The sequence below is a fragment of the Vicugna pacos genome, chromosome X (genome assembly GCF_048564905.1).
Source record: "Vicugna pacos chromosome X, VicPac4, whole genome shotgun sequence".
Classification (NCBI taxonomy): Eukaryota; Metazoa; Chordata; class Mammalia; order Artiodactyla; family Camelidae; genus Vicugna; species Vicugna pacos.
In genome coordinates this window covers 46330310-46350578 of record NC_133023.1, presented here as the reverse complement: position 1 = coordinate 46350578, position 20269 = coordinate 46330310, and the positions used below count along the sequence as shown (strand labels likewise).

The 20269-nt window shown below is 41.7% G+C and overlaps 1 pseudogene; it reads left to right on the top strand.

Annotated features, from left to right (window-relative positions):
- The window catches only part of LOC102525361 (trafficking protein particle complex subunit 9-like), a 73425-nt pseudogene that overhangs the window by 41928 nt on the left and 11228 nt on the right, over positions 1 to 20269 (top strand).

The following is a 20269-nucleotide window of genomic DNA, read 5'->3' as shown; positions in this document are numbered from 1 at the left end:
ATAAGGATAAACACAATAAATAGGTTTAAAATGGTCTGTAATCTCACCTAGAGATACAGTTGTAAGTTTTGAAATTGAGAAATACAAGTCCTCTCACTTTGTTCTTCATTTTAGTTATTGAAACTCTCGAATTTCCATATGAATTGTGGTAGCAGTTAGTCAGTTTCTGCAAAAAAAGCCAGCTGAGATTTTGATCGAGACCACATTGAATATACGAATCACTCTGGGGAGCACTGACATTCCAAGAGCATTGTCTTCTGATCCAGGAACGTTCGTGGTGTGTCTGTACAGGTATCTAGGTCTTCTTTAATTTTTTTGAACAATGCTTTGAGTTTAGAGTATTATTTTACACTTTTTTTTTTGCCTTTCTACTGAGGACAAGTGTGCAAGTTACCAGGATGAGAAGTTACTTGTATTTGAGCCCCGCCCCTTACTGCCACCATGGTTGCTGGGCTCTTGCTTCACCCTCTGTACAATCTTGCACAAAATAGGACCTCAGTAACTCTCTCTTGAATGAATGGTTATATGATTGTTGTATTGATGCTTGAGAGCCCTTATGATGATATCTTTTTTCCAGCCTTTCCCCACTGCTTCTTAACTATGCCCTTTCTCTTCCTTTCCTGCAGACTGGGTTTCAGCCTGCCTGTGGCATTGAATTTTCTTGTCTGTAGACTCTTCCTTTCACTGGTTCACGATAATGTTATGTGTGGGCTGTGGAAACTTGCTAGATGTCAAGAAAGATCAAATCCATTGCATGCTAGTATTTTTAGAGTGTGTTATTCTTTTATCAATTGAAATTAAATCAGGCTGACCCCCTGAGCTCTCCTGTGAGCTCTTTTCACCTTCCTACAGGTGATATTGCTCTGGTTGCTGCATGTGCCCTTCCCCCAGCCTTGGTTATGGAATTGAGTAAGTCACCCTCAGTGGAGCCCTCTCTTTAAAAGATGAATAGAACATTTGCCCCTTCTCCCTGGTTGGGGACTTGGATGAGATGAGGTACCAGATAAAGAATGGAGTCCCATCTCATTCTGACCCCCACTCTTTCCCTTCCTTTCTCCAAGGGAAAAGAGTACAGTTCAACAGTATAAAGATTAATTGTGAGCAAATGAGATAGATAAGACAACCGATCATTTATTAAATATACTTTCACGCCAGAAACAAGTGTATTAATACACACAAAAAGCACACAAAGCACTGTAGTACCATGGTTACAAACGTGGGTCTGAGTTTGAGTACCGGTCTGGAGTGACCAGTCCTTTGATCTGGAGAAGTAGCCGATCTACTTAGCCTCTCCTGGACTTGTTTTCTCTCCTGCAGAGACGGGGCTCGCTGGTCGTCCCTCCCCTGTAGAGGTGCTGTGGGGTGTAAATGATGCACGTGGGCATCCATAGAACAGCTGCTCATTCCTCGTAAGTGCAGGATAGCATAGCTTTTGCGGTGATGGCTTTATGACCTCCACATGTAGACTCTCAGTGCTCCAAATGGATGACTTGTGGTTTGGAGATGGGATTCTCAGTTCTGTAAATACCCAATGATTGTGTTATTCGGCCTTGTTGGTATGAATCTGTTCTTTAGAAAGTATATATTGTAGTTTTTTTTTCAAGCATGCATGCTTTTTTCTTTTATTGTTTATAGTTTTACCCTCTCATCTCTTGGTGGGATTTTCATGGAATGCAGGAAACAGTCCTAAGCCTTCTGCCTCTTCACACTTGTCCATGGTAGTTTTCTTCTCTGACTAGAAAAGGGTTTTTTGCATAAGAAATTTTCTTTGTTCCTCTTTTCTTGGAGTCTCTCTGTCTGTCTACCCATCTCTCACCTGTCCATCTGTCCATTTATCTACCCACTTATTCTTCTGACTTGTTCCAAAAAGCATTTCAGACACTTACAGAATAACATACCAAATAAGCAGGTGAGAAAATGGGGCCAAGTTCAGACAGTGAGGCTAGGAGGCGAGCCTGTGTGAGGGATGCAGGCGTGAGACACATGCCTCTGGTCTGTGAGTTATAAGATCAACCGCAAACGTGTGCCTGAGTCTACCAGAAGACACAGGGAAACAGGGTTTGTGGGAGATGCTCACTGTCTGTGAAATAAATAAGTGGCTTAGGAGAAGCCCAGCCTTTCCAGCTACTAAGGCTTAGGAGAATATTTTGAGTGTCTTCCAAAATCAGAGTATTTCATCTTTTCTTTTTTCAGAGTTCTATGTATAGTTGGTTACATTCTATACCTAGAAATTTCTCCCAAATTCCTTCCCACGTGAGTCCCATGGCTAGGGAATGGGGTGGTTCTGCTCATTGACGGGGGTTGCCCAGAAACAGAAAATGACAGCCTCAAAGGAGACTGGGATTTGTCAGTTATGTTTTGTCAGTACTGCAGAGTTCAAAAAATGCTTTCACATATTTTCACTCCATCTGAGGTGGCAGCGTGCTCTCTTACCTGCATCAGGAGCTCAGGGCCATGGGATGGTGGGGGCTGACTGCACTGCCGTCAAGACAGCTGAGCTAGTCACTGCAGGTGTGGTGCTTTCACATAGTGCATTACATATTCTTTAATAGAAAGTTTCAACAGGGAGTTAATTAATTGATTAATTTAATAAATATGATGCTTTTTGAAAAGACAGTTATAGGCAGAATATAAGCTGTGAAGACTTTAAAAATGGTTTCATTACCGAAATTTCAGTAGGGAAGATTCACGGTTTATCTTATTTGTGCCTCTCTTTTAAAGTAATAAAGAAACAAGAGAGAAAAGGCAGAAGATGTTTTCTGTTCTTCCTCTCGGCTTGCAGGTGCCCTCACCTCCAGTGGCATCATTTCAGACACCAGCACTGACACTGGCCATGCTCAGAACTGCCTCAGCCCTGAAGACACATCTGACAAACAGAAGAGGGCCACTGCCTTATGCGGGTCCTTATGGGATTGCGCTGTGTTAATCAGGATTGCCCATTTTACATTGTGTAACGGTGCTGCAGTTTCTCCTAGTTATTTATTTCTGTAAGTATTCATGTATTATTCTCCAATGTGTGATTCTATACACCTAAAAATGCTTTCTTCTTTCAGATTAAAAATAATGTGTATTTAATATAGTAAGTTTCAAAAAAGGGGCAAAAGAGGCTATCCTGGTCCCTCTACTCAGAGATAATAATTAACACTTTAACATCTATTTTCTGTTCTTTTTGTCAGTGTGTATCACCTCTGTCATAAAAACCAGCAAGCAGCCTGTGTCTGTTTACTATGTGGAGACCTCCATTTTCCATTTGGCTTATTACATGTTTTTCTACAATATTCAATCTTCCCTGGCATGAATTTAATGACGAGTATAGCATTCTTTCTTGTGGAGGCATCATCCATTTTACTTTGGACTTAAATAAACTTCTAAATTCCAAGTATACTTAACTGAAATATTGAAAAGAGAACTGTGGTGGTAGAGAAGAGTGGTATCAAGTGAAAAATGAAAGGCACCTACCACCCCTCCCCTTATTTCCTGGGAGTAAAATTTGTTGAAAATTTGGTGTATGTATTTCATGACCTTTATGCCTATGACATACATATATATATATACACATATATGAGAAATCTATGTATACGTCTGTGTATATATGCTTTATTGAAAAATGAGACCGTACTATATGTTTTTCTGCAGCTCGCTTTATTCACTCAGTGGTATATCATAGATGTCTTCCCACTACAGACCTGCCCAATCCTTTCAGATAGAGTGGAGGGGTCTCCTGATGTGTGGGTGTGGTCTCTTGTTCATGAACAACTTTGGTGGGAGGGTTCTGTGGACAAGGTACTGGACCACGCTGAAACACTGGCTCCCTCAGAGCCCACAGCGCACTGTGATTTACTGCATCATTGTCTTGGTGGACACTTAGGTTTTCTCCATTTTCCACTGTCAGAAAGGATGTTTGACTGACATCCTTCTGTACAGACATTCCTGTGATCTTGTATGAGTATTCCTTTAGTTAAGGCTTCTGGAAATTTAGTCCATGGGTGTGACATTTACACTCATCACAGGTTCCTTTCAAGTGACTCTAGAAATTCCTTCTCCAGTGGGGAATGAAAAGATGTAGAATTATTTATGTAACCAATTCTCTATCACTGGATATTTCACTTCAGCTTTTCTTCCCGCCATTTTAAACAGTGATGTGTAAATGCCCTGATAGGTACATCTTTTTGGATTGATTTTTTTCAAAAGAAACAATTTCTAGAAGTGAAGTTGAGTCAGTGTGTACGTACGTTTTTCAGAGTTTACATATCCATTGACATTTCATCCTCCAAAAAGTCGCTCACAGTTTGTTCTGTGACACTAGGTAGTATATCTTTCAAAATATTTGCTAATGTGATGAGCAAAAGTTCTTTTTCATTGTTTTAGTTTACATTTGATGACCAGTGAGGTATTGAGCATTTTTCATTCATTAACCATTTGACTTTTTTAAAATGAATGATCCCTTTTGTCCTTTGCACGCATTTAAGTGAGGAAGCATCTTGTTGCTTTGTGAAAGCTCTTTGTATGTTATGAACATTAACTTCTTGTCTTCATCAACATGTATCACAAATCTTTTTCTTGACATTGATTGTCTTTCATTTTGTTCAGGAGGTTTTTTATTTTGGTTCTGGCCCAAAATATTCTTAAGATAGTAAATCTCTTCCTTATGGGTTTTATCTTTGGTATTATTCTTAGAAATACTTTCTTATAATGAATAAATCTCTTCTATAGGTTTTTTAACCTCTAAGATGGAGATGATAATAGTACTTCTTATAGCGAGGTTAAGTTGAGTTAATATAAGCAAAGAGATGTATTGGCTGTTATTAGTATTTTTTAATATTTACATCACTATCTGTAATTTATCTTGTGGTCACTATGACAGGAATAGAATTTTTTTCTCCAGGTGATTCTCTGATTGTCCTAGGACAATTATTGAATTCATACTTTTCTCTTTGATTTGAAATCCCACCTGTACAAAATACTTAATGTACACTAGTCTCTTTTTGAGCTCATATTTCCTTTCTGTCAATCTTCCTTTCTTACTCGAGCACCATATCTTACATATTTTAAAAATTTATTTAATATCTAAGATTGTGATTTTTTTTCAGTTGGATTATATTCTTCTATCCCAAATTTTCTTGGCTAGTATTATGACTTTATTATTCCATAAGAATTCTAAAATATTTTGTTCAAGTTTAAAAAAAAATCAGATTGGAGTTTTCATGGGATTGTTTTAGTAAGTTTTGAATTATTTTTAGGAGAACTTATATCATTACAAGACTGCTTTCCTCCATGCAATATGTTGATGTCTCTACATTTACACCTCTTACTTTACCCTTCATTACAGCCCTGTAGTTTTCTCCATTTAGAACATGGGCATTACTTTCGAGTTTATTCCAGATTATTGTTTATGTTTTTGTTAATTGTGTAAGTGAGATTTTTTTTGCTATTATATTTTTTAACTGCTTAAACCTGACACCTAGAAAAGCAGATTCATTTTGTAAATACTCACTTTGTAACTGGTCATTTAAAATTGAAATTATTAAGTACTTGTTCCAGAGCCCTTTCTTTTCGTTTTTAAAAATTTGTTTCCAAGTTTATCAAAATGGTCCTAGCTAAGTAGTATAGGTGGGGAGACAGATGGAGAGAGGTAGTGTGGCTCATGTAGAAACTGTGAGCAGTTTCATGGCTGCCTTTGGAGTGGAGAAGCCCCAGAAGAGACCAATTTAGACCAGGGGTGGCTTTGAATGCACTTGAAAGCCAGCTTTCCTGCCTGTATGGTGAAGCCTGGTGAGCGTGGCACGTAGATAATATCCAATCAAAGTCATTGGCTGCACAGAGTGCTGTGTCATTGAAAGCTGTAAACCATTGCCATGGGAAATGCTTGGTAACAGGAATACAGCAGGGGAGCAGGGAGACTGTGTGTTAAGTGTTTTTCAGTCCTGGGAGTGGGAAGATCGGACTCTGCAGTCAGAGATGAGTTTGAATCCATCCTCTCCTGTTTACTGATCCTCTGACTTTTGTCAAGTTATATACCCTCTTTGAACTCCTGTTCTCTTGCCTCTCAAAATAGGAGAATTATGGCCTGCTGCTAGAGTGTTTAATGAGAGTAAATGATTTGTGTCTATAAAATGCCATGTACAGTGACAAGCTCAATGAGAAATGGGCTATCGTCTTTTATTCTGCAATTCACAAGACATCAGGGGAAAGCCAGTTCCTAATTTGTATGTGATGCAAGATGGAACAAAATTAATGTCTTGCCTTTCTCTAGCAGTATTCTTACTTCTTTGCTTCATTTACTTCTTTCCTCCTTTCCTTTCCCCTCCTCCACCAAAAGAGCCTGAGACTTTCTCAGAACACTAGATTCAAATTACTTTAAAGGTTGACTCATCTGCATGAAATGACAGTGACATAAAAAAATCTGTACACATCACAGACTTGATTGTATTTGATTTACACACACACACACACACACACACACACACACACACACACAACCAGGCTACCTCTCACTTGCTTAGGGAGAAGGACCACCTTTTCTGAGTTTTCATTCACTGCACGTGAGAGCAAAGTCTCTTAAGCAGAATTTCGCCTGGCTCCATGCATGGTTTTTTTTAATTGGATTTCTGCTTTGTGGACATAGGAATATTCTCCTATTAGAAAAGAGTAAGTGGAGACATAGACATTCTCCTGAGATATTCATGTCATCATATTTGAGTTGGAAAGAACTTAAGACAGCATAGGGTCATAAATTTTTATGGGTGAGAATCCATGATAGTGTAACTTGGACAAGAATCTGGGTCTTCTATCTTCGTGTCCACGTGGATGAAGATGCAGCAGGGTGGGGGATGGCAGGGATCCTTCTTACTTGAGTTCCAGGGTCTTGCTGGTTTTCACTGCTCACCTGCCTTTAGTTTATGTGCATGTGGCGTCTCATGGGAAGGTCAGTCTGTCCTGATAGATTGAGTTTCTTATCAGCAAAAAGCTCTGGACCCACTCATATTTCCAAGAGTTTTTCTGCTGACCTGGTGATTATAAATGAGACCAAAGAAAACTACTGGATATAAAATCCTTATTGTTATCATTTGCCCTTGAGTTCCATAGGAATGGAGTATGGTCTCAGGCTGTCTAAGGCTAGATCTGAACAAAGATAGGGTGATAGGCTGTGCTGCTGGACACTCCCAAGTGGAATGGGATTTCCACCTAAGTGTTTAGAATCAGGCAGACCTGAGTTCAAACCCTGCCTTTATCAGTTGGTAGCTTTGTGACTTTGGGGAAGAAACTTTACTTTTTTGGGTCAAATTTTTTTTATCTGTAAATAAGTTCAGTATTTATTTTAAGGTTTTTGTTTTAGAATTGAATGAGCTAATTCCCTCATTTATTCCTAAAATGCTGATTGCATGGTTCTATGATGGTGCCTTGGTAGTTGATTACTAAGTGAGTTGGCAGTGAGAATGGGGGTGGGGGACCCCTGGATCATAGAGCTTATATTCCAGGATATGCTTGTAAAAGACTGGATGTGTAGTGGATTTTTAGTAAATGTCCATTCCTTTCCTAATCCCCATTTATTGTGTATATAACTTTATGCATGAACAATTTTTATTGCAATTTAAATGTCTTTGTACTATTTAAAATATGTATCTAAAACCAAAATATGTGAAATAAAATGATTTGACTTTTATTTTCCTTTCAATAAGCAAAACAAAATAAAATATAAAAAAAAGTTTTGAAGGAGTAGAAATAATTTTATTTCCATGGAATCAAGTCCCTGTGGTAGGTTTTTTTGGCTGTGTTGTTAAACGGCATATAAAATTGATAGATTGTGACTTCAGTGTTGATAGGTAAGTATAGTTTCTTTATGTGGTTGCCTTTGATGAGTTATTTGCACTAGATCATAAATGATGTGCATGCTACATATTGGAAACGAGGAAACGGTGGAGACATACTACCTCCAATGCAGTCATTTTGTTACTGAGTCCAAACACGTTTGGCTCGCTGCATGACAGGCCAATAAATTGGGAGATGAGGTGTTGGAGCCAATAATAGTGACTTTATATGAAAAGCTGGCAGACCCATAAGATGGCAGACTGATGTCCTGGAGAACCATCTTCCCCAAGTCAGAATTCAGGCTCCTTTTATACTAAAAAGGGGAGGGGCTGTGGTTGGTTATTACAAACTTCTTGCTGTAGGAATTATTTGTTCTTGGAATCCTTTTCCTTGCAGCTATCTATGTGGGTCAAATCATGGTGCCCCTGTAAAACCTCCAACAAAACAAATGTTATTTTCTATTCTGCAACTTGTTACATTGATATAAGTGCAAATGTGTTAATATCCTTAAAGGTCAGAGCCTGGAGAAGAGGCTCTCCTGGATATTTCAGGCTAAAGGCAACTTTCTTTTACAAAAGGTGCAGAGCTAGCAAGTCTGAGCCTAGAAAACAGGGCACAGGGTTAAAGCCCAAGGAACACTTCTAACATGGAGTCAAATTTTTTCTTTTCTATTACAATTTCTTTTTGCATCTCATAAATAATTTCAGTAAGAAACATGGACAATTATGTATTTTTGCTTCTTAATAACCAATAAGTTGGCCAAATGCATTTTTGTGAGCAGGGGTGCTGTTCAGGCCTTGGAGTCTCAGCAAACTCTTGTTGGGGGTGGTCAACCCCGCAGCATGCCTGATGCCCTGTGAGTGTTGGTGAGGGTTCCCCCAGCCTGGGGCTCTCTTCAGGCATCAGCATATGGGCATTAACCTCTGGAGACCTCTTTTTCAGCTGTAGGAAATTTTTTCAGATACTGTGATTGAAAAATCACTCAAGCTGGGGATAATTAGGGAAAAAAGGAAAAGGAAAAGGGTTAGGAATATCAGAGAAGGGTAGAAGAAAGGGGAGCCTGAGGGCTTGGCAGCGGAGCCTTGGGAGAGAGGAGATCAGAGGTGGGGAGGGGCCCGGATCTGGAACTAGCTCCTGCACCTGTCCCCAAGCCCCAGCCACACAGCTTTTAAGTGGCCCAGGCCACTCTCTTGGCTGGATGTCACCTTGGGCACAATCTTGAGAACTGAAGGTGAGGGGTGGGCAGCACTCACCCAGGGAGCCACTGAGGACTTTGGTCATGTCCACAGTGCCTTTTCTGGTCATGTGTCTTCACTTGTCCTTTATCTTAGGATCTGAGGAGCATGAGCAAGGAAGTCAGGGAGAAATCCAGGAAGACTTCCAACTGTGTTAAGAGAGGACAGACACAGTGACATGGAGAGCAAGGAATTTCACAGCAAAGTAAAATGAATTCACAACTATTACATCAGAGCTGCAGGTGTGAGAGAGCCTAAGCTTGTCTCAGAGTGCAGGGGACAAGTGGAAAGGAATGGTAAAGTTTCCATTGACAATTGAAATTTTGTAAAGTAGCCTGCTACTGTTGGTTGTATCACTTGAATGAATGCAGGTGAGCAATGAATTTCTGTAAGCATTTATAGGTTCACTCAACCCCACCAGCCCCTCTTGCCCCCATTGGGGATGGGCTTTCTCAAGCACAGTGCCCCTCCTGCTTGGGTGGGCCATGCTGTGGGTCCTCGCCTGGGGCCGGGCTGCTACAGGGCACTGAGTCCCCGAGGCGCTGCCTGCGGGACATGACAGGAATATCTCTACTCTTGACTGAGGGCCTCCTTTTTCCCCTGCAGTGTAGGAATGCCAGTGACTGAGTTAGAAGCGTGCATCCAAGCTGTCCGTGTCCTTGCCATCCAGAAGTGAAGCCTGGAATCTTCTGAATTTCTCCAGAATTTGGTTTACATTCACCTTTGACAGGTGAGTGTGTGTCCTCTTCCAAGTGGAGGAATTGCTGCAGTTTTCCTGGAACTTACTCACCACTAGTCCATCTGATTTTTCTGTGCTAGCTAAGATTCATTATGGCCTGCTAAGAACTCTGGAGTCAGATCAAGAAACCCTGATGAAGAGGGTTATTTATTTTATTTCTTTATATGATAGTCTTTTACATTCAAAATTCAGAATTTTCGGTTCTTTCAGGAATTTTTGGGGGATTGGAGAAACAACTTTGCTCTTACCATCTTTGCGACCTGTTGCTTTATGCCTCTCACCTGTCTTCTGTCACTTGTGAAACGGTTCTATTTGTGACCCTGTCCGGGTTGTTCATGTTATAAAACATGAAGTCTGTGAAAATAAAGTCCTTTTAATATGAAGGCATTCCACAAATTCTACTTAAATCTGGGTGTGGTTTTAAGAAGAAAGAATCATTAGAACATTTACTTGCAGGTTGCTAGTGCAAAATCCCCAAATCAATAGTGTGGCTAAACATCTAAAATCGTTCTAATCTACCTTGGATTTGTATGGATAAGTGAAGCAGTTTGCTAAGAACTCAAGAGCAGGGTTAGAATACAGGCTGGTGTAGCTCAGCAGGTCCTCCCGAGCTGGCACTGTGCCCGAGGGTGGGGCTGAGGGGAGAGGGCGGGGCCGAGGGGAGAGGGCGGGTCCTGCCCTCCCTGAGCTCATAGTTTCATGACAAAGACCTTCACCAGGTGAAGAACTTGAAGTTTCTTCTAAGAAAAGTGGGTTTGATAAGAGTCTTAAAAACACGGAAGTGACACAATCCCATTTGTCTCAAGTAGGGAAGAGCGGCTGAGGGGCCACTTGGGAGACTCATGAGTCCAGGTGGGCAGTGTTGGTGGCTTCCACCTGAGCGGTGAGATGGTCAGTGGGTAAAAGCGAACAGATTGAAGGCATGTTTAGATAGTAAAAATGAAAGGATGAAAGATGTCTGTGAGAGTAGGATGAAGTAAGGCCCAGGTTTCTGGGTGGATTAATGAGGTAAATGCTGTGCTCTTAGGAGGGAAAGCTGCAGAGGGAGTTCTGGGGGAAAAGTGATGGGTTCAGCTGTGGGTAAAATGAAAGACTGTTAGATGTGTGGTCTAGGAGCTCAGGTGAGAGCCGGTGGTGAGTAGGGGGAGGGAAGAGATACTTTCAAACCATTTTGTCTTGTGAACATACAAAAAAGTATGAGTAATGAGACACTCACACCTCTATCTTCTGGATTTAAAACTCATTAACATTTTGCTATATTGACTGCAGAGTTTCTTAAATTTTTAAATAGAAATAAAATAAATAGAAACAAAATAGTGGAGTTAATGAACATCTTAGACTTGATGTGTGTCCTTGTATGTATTTTGATACCCCATCTGTTTATAACCGTAATCAATAAAAAGTTAATTAGTTTAGTATAAGTGTTAAGCAGAGGGACTTGCTACACACTTTTGGGGCTTGAAGCTGATCTCCTTGGGCAAATTATATAGCCTATCTGTGTCTTAGTTCCATCTTCTGTGACTTCCCCCAGGTCCCTAATCACAGCTTATTTCCTAGACTAGATGTTGGGAGGGGAGCTGCTGAAGGGAGTGAGAAGTGGCAACTGCCAGGGAAAATGAAGAGAGACAAAACCAGAGTAAAGCTGGTAAACTGAGTACAAATACCCTCAAAAGAGAAAGAATCCCAAGGTGTTTTGAGCCCCTTAGCGTAAGGGAAACAAAACCACGTAGACCCAAAGCTCTTGAGCATGTGAGTATTGTGGGTGGGAAGGTGTCATCAGAAAAGGGTTGAGAAAAGGCCTTTTGGTTTCCCTTGACGTTTCTGGTAAGGATGGGGAGCAGAAGTAAAAACCCCTCACTTCACAGTGGAAGCTGCTGTTTTGTGCGAAACTGACCAAAAGTTGGAAACCAGTCATCAGCGGTGCTGGCAAGTGAACAGCCTTCTGGATTGGGTGGGTCACTTACTGTGACTTCTGAGTGACCTGCTGGGTGGGGGCTGTGAGGCGGGCAGTAAGTTTGCAGGGTGACCCAGGCATAATCCCTGGCTTTGAGGCTGCTGGTCCGACTAGCAGACCTGGGCACATGCAGTCCTAATGGGGCAGCTTGGGATGTGGCCTGGGACACCTACAATGCTGAGGGCAAGAGGAAGGCTCCCAAGAGGGGGGTGTCCCTGTAGAGACTGGAAACATCCACCTGCAGGGGAGGAAGAGCTTCTGAGCAGGGTGCTGGATGCACAGGCATAAGCAGCCTGAGCATGGAGGGTTCGGGTAGCCGGAAGTCATGTAGTGGCCCGAGCAGCCTTGTTCCTGAGAAACTGGGGAGAAAAGAAGCTGAAAAGGAAGGCCGGGGACAGACCCTGTGGTGGGTCATGAGTGACAGGAAAGGACTGGTCAGGCAGGCAGAAGAGAATCCTATGGGAGTCCCAGCTGGGACATCACGCTGGAGGGGAAGAGTAGAGTTCTGGACTTTGCCACTTATTAGCTGTGTGACTTTGAGCAAGATCACCACACCTCTGTCTATATATATCTTCATCTGTAAAGTGACAGAATGATAAGCTCATGTCATCAGAAGGCTTAGTTTAGCTCCGATCCTCTGTGTCCAGTCCTGTTAGTGCTGTCTTGTAAGGTTCTACAATGGCTTCTCTTACACTGAGATGGGAGGGCATAGAGGGACATTGTAGCACCCGAGGGCAGGTGGGGGGTTCTTTAAAAACAGACATATAGCCGCCTGCAGGCAGTTTGACTGATGGTCGTGGAGAGGACTTTGGAGGACTTAGCATCGTCTTAAGACTTGCTTTCCCTTGGGGACCAGAATTGTCTTTGCAGATTAATGTAAAAGATCTGGGCTCCTGGTAGAGCTTTTTTCAGAGGTGGGTATATACGTAACATATCATATAAAATAAAATGCTTTTATTTAATGTGTAGGACTTTGCAGCTGTTAGGAACAGCTCTGTTGGCCTGGTCTCCAGAGAGGACACTTGGGGTCCTCAGAGCATGCAGGAGGGTAGGCAGTCCACCATGCTGCTACGGGTGTATTCTCCCCAGCACGGCACTCTGCTGAGTTAACTCTTCTCCAAGGTCGGTTGCCAGATGAGCAGACAGCAAAGTAATTAGTTCTGGTGGGATTTTATAATGACAGGAACAAAGAGGGACCCGTAGTTTTTCTAGACTAGAACACAATTTTGGTTCTTGATCCAGTGTGTTCCATTGTGGAATTGATGATTTCTGTCTGTTCTGGATCTGATTTGGGCTAATCTGGAAACTTGGAAAGAAACTGAGATGGAAATATTGCAGGTAACTTGTGCTTTAATAAGCCCTGTGTAAACATAAACACAGATGAAGCATACATTTGAATTTAGTGGTGTAGGGAAGAGATTCTGCACCTTAAAGGAGAAGGCAAGGCAGAATTCCTCTTCTTTGTGGGCAGGGGTATGGGTCCACCTGTCTTTTCTGTAGCGGTTTCTGAGAGCAGTTTATGGTAATTAACCAACATTGACAAACGGTGGCACACATTGCATTTAAGAGCTGGCCGATGTAAACTTGTGTATTGGACACTTGGATGGGAGAGAGAAGAAGCACAGGCCTGGGCACCCCAGCTTCAGTTTTAAATCGCCATTTCCTCACTATAGGACCTTGGACTAGAATGTAATCTCCTTTAGCCTGTTAGTGAATCTGTAAAATGGGCATGATAATATTTGCTTCTTCCTGGGCTTGTTGTAAGTTGTAAACAGTATTATAACACACATGAAGCACTTAACACATTGTTTCGCACTTAGCAGTGGTCACTGTGTGCGTCCGCCCCGCTTGGGGTGTGTCAGAGCCAAAAAGGCAGCATGTGTCTGTTGATGACACACTGGTAGCCCCTTGACTAGGTTGTGAATTTGGTGATTTCCTTTAATCCTTGTAACTCTGTGTGCCATGGGCAGTTATTTTCATGGACAGATGAGGAACCTCAGGGTATAGAAGACTGTGTAATTTGCCCCAAGTCAGACCATAATTTTGGGTGCAGGGGCTTCCATAAAGCATTGGCCTCTAGGCTTTCTGCCCTCTCCTTTTAGCACCAGATCCAGACATGGGTTCGGCTGTCTCCCAGCACAGAATATCCAGCAGGCAGCAAGACACACCTGGCCCTGTGTTGCTTGAGCAAAAACTCCGGAGGGGAGGCAGGTACTAAAGGGATAAACATAAAAACATATGACTACAAACTATGATCAGTTCTGAGAAGGAAAGGAACATGCTTTGCCGTGCAGAGCTGGAATATTTCCTGTCGGGGCTGCTCTGGAGGCGTTCATCTCAGCTAAACAAGCTCTGCTCCTGCACCAAGGCAGGAAGGCAGGGCACATGTTACCAGGTAGACTGGGCCTTGTTGATCATGCTCATTCCCCATTAAGCGGCAGCTGTCATGAGCACTCTTACCTAGTAAACAGATGTCGGCCATAATCATCACACACTTTGCTCGGTAGTTTTATTGGCCCCACCTTATAGATGAGGTAATTGAAGCTGGGGAGTTTGCTGCATGCCCGTGATTACCTTGGAAATACCCCCACTGGTCTTTAAACCTAGTCTGTTGTGGCTCTCATGACTCAGCTCTGTGAATGGCATCGTGTAGCTTCCCCCAAGTGGTCCAAATGACTGACATTGATTTTCTTAATTCGTAGGAAATGGTATGTGACAATAAGAGAAAAAGGTAGTAAGAAATTGTTTGGAGAACTAGAAAAAAATCCAATACTTCCCCAGCTGGGGGAGCGTACCCAGTGTCACTCACCCCACTCACTGCCTGGCACCTCCTCCCTGGCGACCCAGTGTTCAGAAGCCACTCCGAGCCTTTGAAGAACATTTTGCCTCATGACACTGTTGACTAGGACCTGCGACCTCTCTGTCCCTGGTTAACTCTCTCTTCAAAGCCATTTAAATTTTATGCAGGCTTCTCCACTCAGATGTAAGAATAGCCTCTTTAAACTTCTTGATGCTGCTCCTTAATGAAGATTTTATGAAGGAAACCTAGCCAAAACCTGGGAGGTATGCACATAGTAACTGTATCCTTGGCAGTTACTTTGTCAAGTTCAGAATCAGAGGGGTGGGAGACTCTGGAAAGGCTTTTTTTTGGTAGAAAGGGGAAAGTGAAAGGACGCAGGCTCTATGAGACTGAAACAGCTTGGTCCCAGCCAGCAAGACACTTGCTTTCAGGATGGTGTGTGGGGAGTGCAGAGTTCTCACAAAGAAAGAGAAGGTGGGATGGGAAGGGAGGAAAGTCAGATTCCTTACTGGGGAAGGAAAAAGAGAGGGGGCTGAGCATTTCCTGGTTGAACAAGAGGACCGTGACCTGATGTTCTTTTATTTAGGAGAGAAGGGTTTTGTGGGGACAGGCAAAGGGAGAACACCTTCTAGGTGGGAAGTCAGCACAACAGAGAACCGGGCAGACCCTAGGGCCCCTGCTGGGGGAGGGGCTGCCAGCCAATTCTAGCCCTGGGGCTGCTTCTGTACCTTAGCTGGGGCATCAGAGCTCCCTTCGCAGCCCAGTCCTGTTGATACAGCAAAACAAGTGTGGGGCATGAGTAGAGCTGTGTCCCAGGCTTCGGTTGAGCCCCTTGGATGTGCCCCGCCAGGCGTGGGTCCTTGGCTTCGCACAGGAAAGAATTCAAGAGCGAGCCACAGTTGAGTAAAGGTAGATTTATTCAGAGAGATACATTGAAAGGCAAGAGAAAGGCCACGAGGTGTGGGGGTTGGGTGCTCAGTTTAAAAGTAGACACACACTCCATAGAGAGGGGCACCACGAGGCCCATGTTGCTGGTTTTATGAGTTTGGTGGTTTCATATGCTAATAAGTAGAAGTATCAGACTAAGGGGAAGGGGCTGGGATTCCCAGGGAGTTGGCCATTTCCCACCCTTTGACCTTTTGTGGCTAGCCTTGGGACTGCCATGGTGCCTGTGGGCATGTTATTCACCATGTTAATGTTACAATGGGTGTATAATGAAGCTCAAGATCTGCTAGAAGTTAAATCTCTTCGTCCTGAGCCTCAAGGCCTACTGGCGGTTGAAACTTTTACCATTTTGATGTTAATTGCTGTGGCATTCCTTGAGTGGCTGTGCCCTGCCCCATTCCATCCAGTCTCACCCTGATGACAGAGAGAGAGCAAAGGCCGGGCTGAAGCTTGAGCCCCGTGCGTGTGCTCCTGTATTTAAAAGGGGGAAGGGTGGGGTGGACCTGAGGATGACTCTGGGTGGTGAGAAGGATGCTTTGGATTTTCCCACGTGGGACCTGGGGACCTGCCAGCAGCCACCGCAGATTTATCTCACAGGCATTATAGCCTCTGTCACTCAACTTCTTTTTCATTTTTTTTTCTTTTTAAAAAGTATTTAATCTAAATTTAACTTCTGTTTCCTTTTTTAAGAAGGAATTTTTTTTCTTTTTCTTTTCTTTGGGGCTCTTTTGTGGGGGGGATAGGTAATTAGGTATATTTATCTGTTAGTGGAGGCCCTGGGGCTTGAACCCAGGATCCCGTGCATGCTAAGCAAATGCTGTACCACTGAGCTCTACTATCCACCCCGTCATCTTTTTCTTTTTGCTTTAGCTGCCAAGAAGCTTAGAGCTGAATTCCTAGTCGGTCTTTAACACTTACCCTGACTTCATGGCATGCATTTTTATGACTTTACCTCCCCCTTGTTTCATTTAAGTATTGAATCGCCATTTTCTCTTCACTCTCACTTTTGTCTTTTTGTTGTTATGGTTGTTAAGTTGTGTTTAAAAAATTGTTTAATTTCTCATTTAGCAGAAGGCTGAAAGTAAATAAATATGTTGTGAAGGAAAAGCCAGGCTGGGCTAACAAGATAACTCACAAATCTAAGTATCGCAATACTGATCTGAGTTCTGCTGGACTAACTTGTAAATCTAAGTTAATTAGTGATGGTTTGCTGTTCATGTTTTTTTGCTAACCAGCTGGGTTTTCAAAGATACATATCTGGCTTTGGAATGTTGGTTTGCTGCCTCCCCGCTTCCACTTTTGTGATGATATTGCTGCTAAAGCTGTTCCATGCATATTGGCAGAATACCCCAAGCTTGTACTTTACCCTATAAAACCTCATGCAAATGTCTTGGAGGTGTTCAGAGCTTCAGAGCAGAAGCCCCTCTGAGCCCGCTGGTGTAATACATCTGAGTACTCCAACCCTTCGAGTGGTGCTTGTTTCTTGACTGGCCTGTCATTTCCGTAACAATATAAAGAAATTTATCACACTTAAATGCTTTTATACATTCTAAGCTGTTTAGTAGTTACTTAAAAACCAAATTGAATAATAATTGATAACATTTTTAAATTATTGTTTAATTTTTTATAAAGGTATAGTTGATTTACAATATGATATGTTTCAGGTGTACAATAGATGCTCCATTTATAGTTATTGTAAAACATTGGCTGTATTCCCTGTGTTGTAAGATACATCCCTCTAGCATGTTTATGTTACATGTAGCAGTTTGTATAAGAAAGTTGGGTAATGCAGAGTCTGGGGCGTGGCTCTGTCTGACCCAGGTTCACGGTCACCCTGCCTGTCAGAGTCCAGGCCCTCACTTCTGTTTGTAGGGGAGGGAGTGGAGGCAGCTCTCATCAGCGCTGGCACCACCCTCTGAGTGGCAGTGACAGCAGTGACTGTCTGTGGACGTGCAAAGTGTTGTTCCAGGAGCTTTACATGCATTTCTGCATTTAATACTTAAAGCCCTCCTGTGAGGAATTGTTTTATGTTTTTTTTTTGTTACAGAAGCGACAGGCCAGCCAAGAAACAAGCACCAATCAGAGGATTGGAGTACTCAGATGTATTACACCGGCGGGCTCAGAGGGGCTTCTGCTCCGAAGCTCTGAGCACTTCTAAGACGTGCACGTGAGGTTTCATAGGGTAAAATACAAGCTTGGGGTATTCGGCCAATAGGCATGGAACAGCTTTAGCAGCATCATTATCACAAAAGTGGAGGCAGGGAGGCAGCAAACCAACACTAATTAACTTAGATTTATGAGTTAGTCCAGCAGAACTCTGATCAGTATTCTGATACTTAGATTTGTGGCTTATGTTGTTAGTCCAGCCCAGCCTCTCCTTCACATTCCTAGGCTTGTGAGTTATCCTGTTAGACCAGCCCAGCTTTTACTTCACATTTTAATGAGTAATATACTTTATTTTTATTTTGATAGACTTTAAACCTCTGGAAAGTTTACAGGAGTAGTGCGGTGAACGCTTAGATACACTTCACCTAAAAGGGCAGTATTTGCCCTTTTGTGTCTAGCTTATTTTAGCATAATGTTTCAAGGTTCATCCATGTTGTAGCCTGAATCAGTACTTTATTCTTTTGGCTTGATAATATCCTTTTTCTTTTTTTATTTGCTTTTGGTCTATTTAAAAATATTTTCATTGAAGTCTATTCAGTTTATAATGTGTCAGTTTCTTGTGTACAGAACAACACTTCAGTTATATAGGAAAATATATTTTAATATTCTTTTTAAACATAAGTTACTATGAGATATTAAATATATCTCCCTGTGCTATACAGTATAAACTTGCTCTTTATTCTATGCATAGTCAGTATCAGAAAATCTTGAACTCCCAATTTATCCCTTCCCACACCCTCTCCCCTCTGGTAACCATAGTTTGCTTTCTATGTCTCTGTGTCTGTTTCTGTTCCATGGATAAATTTGTCTTTTTTTTCTTCTTTTTTTAGATTCCACATATGGGCGATCTCATATGATATTTTTCTTTCTCTTTCTGGCTTACTTCACTTAGAATGACATTTTCCAGGTCCATTCATGTAGCTGCAAATGACATTATTTTATTATTTTGTATGGCTGAGTAGTAGTCTATTGTATAAATATACTACAACCTCTTTATCCAGTCATCTGTCAGTGGACATTTAGGTTGTTTCCATGTCTTAGTTATTGTAAATAGTGATGCTGTGAATATTGAGGTGCAGGTATATTTTTGAATTAGGGTTCCTTCTGGATATATGCCCAGGAGTGGGATTGCTGGGTCATATTGGAAGTCAATTTTTTGTCTTTTGAGGAATCTTCATACTGTTTTCCACAATGGCTCCACCAAACTGCATTCGCACCACAGTGTAGGACGGTTCCCTTTTCTCTACATCCTCTCCAGCATTTATTGTTTGTGAACTTCTGAATGATGGCTATTCTGACTGGTGTGAGGTGATGCCTGATTGTAGTTTTGATTTGCATTTCTCTGATAATGATACTGAGCATTTTTTCATGTGCCTATTGGCTATTTGTATGTCTTTGTTGGAGATTTTTTTTAGGTCTTCAGCCCATTTTTGGATTGAATTATTTGTTTTTCTTTCTTATTAAGTGTAAAAGCTGTTTATATATTCTGGGAAGTAAGCCCTTGTCAGTCTCATTTATTGCAAATATTTTCTCCCATTCCATAAGTTGTCTTTTTGTTTTGCTTATTGTTTCCTTTGCTGTGCAAAAGTTTGAAAGTTTAATTAGATCCCACTTGTATATTTTTGCTTTTATTTCTATTGCTTGGGTAGACTGCTCTAGAAGAACAGTGCTGTGATGTATGTCAGATGTTTTGCCTGTTTTCTTCTAAGAGGTTTATAGTGTCTTGTCTACATGTTTAAATCTTTAAGGCATTTTGAATTTATTTTTGTGTATGCTGTGAGTGAGTAGTCTAACTTCATTGATTTACATGCAGCTGTCCAGTTTTCCCTACACCATTTGCTGAAGAGATTGTCTTTACTCCATTGTATGTTCTCACCTCCTTTGTCAAAGATTAAATGACCAAAAGTGTGTGGGACTATTCTTGATAATTTTGTTTATCCATTCATTGATGGATGGATATTGTTTGTAACTTTTGGCTACTGTGAATGATACTGCTATGAATATTGATGTGCAAGTTTTTGTGAGAATGTTTTCATTCTGTTGGCTGTACAGTTGGCCTGCCATATCTGTAGTTTCCACTTCATGGATACAGATGGCTGACTGTAAAGGGACTTGAACATCCTTGGATTATGGTATCCAGGGTGGGGGATTCCTGAAACCAACCCCCCCGAGGATACTGATGGATGACTCTATATGTTGGAGTGGAATTGCTGAGCCATATGATAATTTTAACCTTTTGAGGAAACACCAGACTTTTCCAAAGAAGCTGCACCGTTGTCCCTTTCCACTGGCCGCATATGAGGCTTCCCATTCCTCTGTCTCCTGACCGACACTTGTTATTGTCCATGTTTTGATTATAACCATCCTAGTGGGTGTAAGATGAGATCTCATTTTGATTTTGATTTGGCTAGTGGTGCTGAGCATATTTTCATATGCTTATTGGCCAATTGTGTATCTATTTAAATCCTTGGCAAATTTAAAAATTGGGTCGATTTTCTTTGTATTGTTCAGTTGTAAGCATTTGTTATATATCCTGGATACTAGTCTGTTATTAGATACATGTTTTGCAAAATTTTTCTCCTGTTCTGAAGAGTGTCATTTCACTTTACTTTTTTTAAACA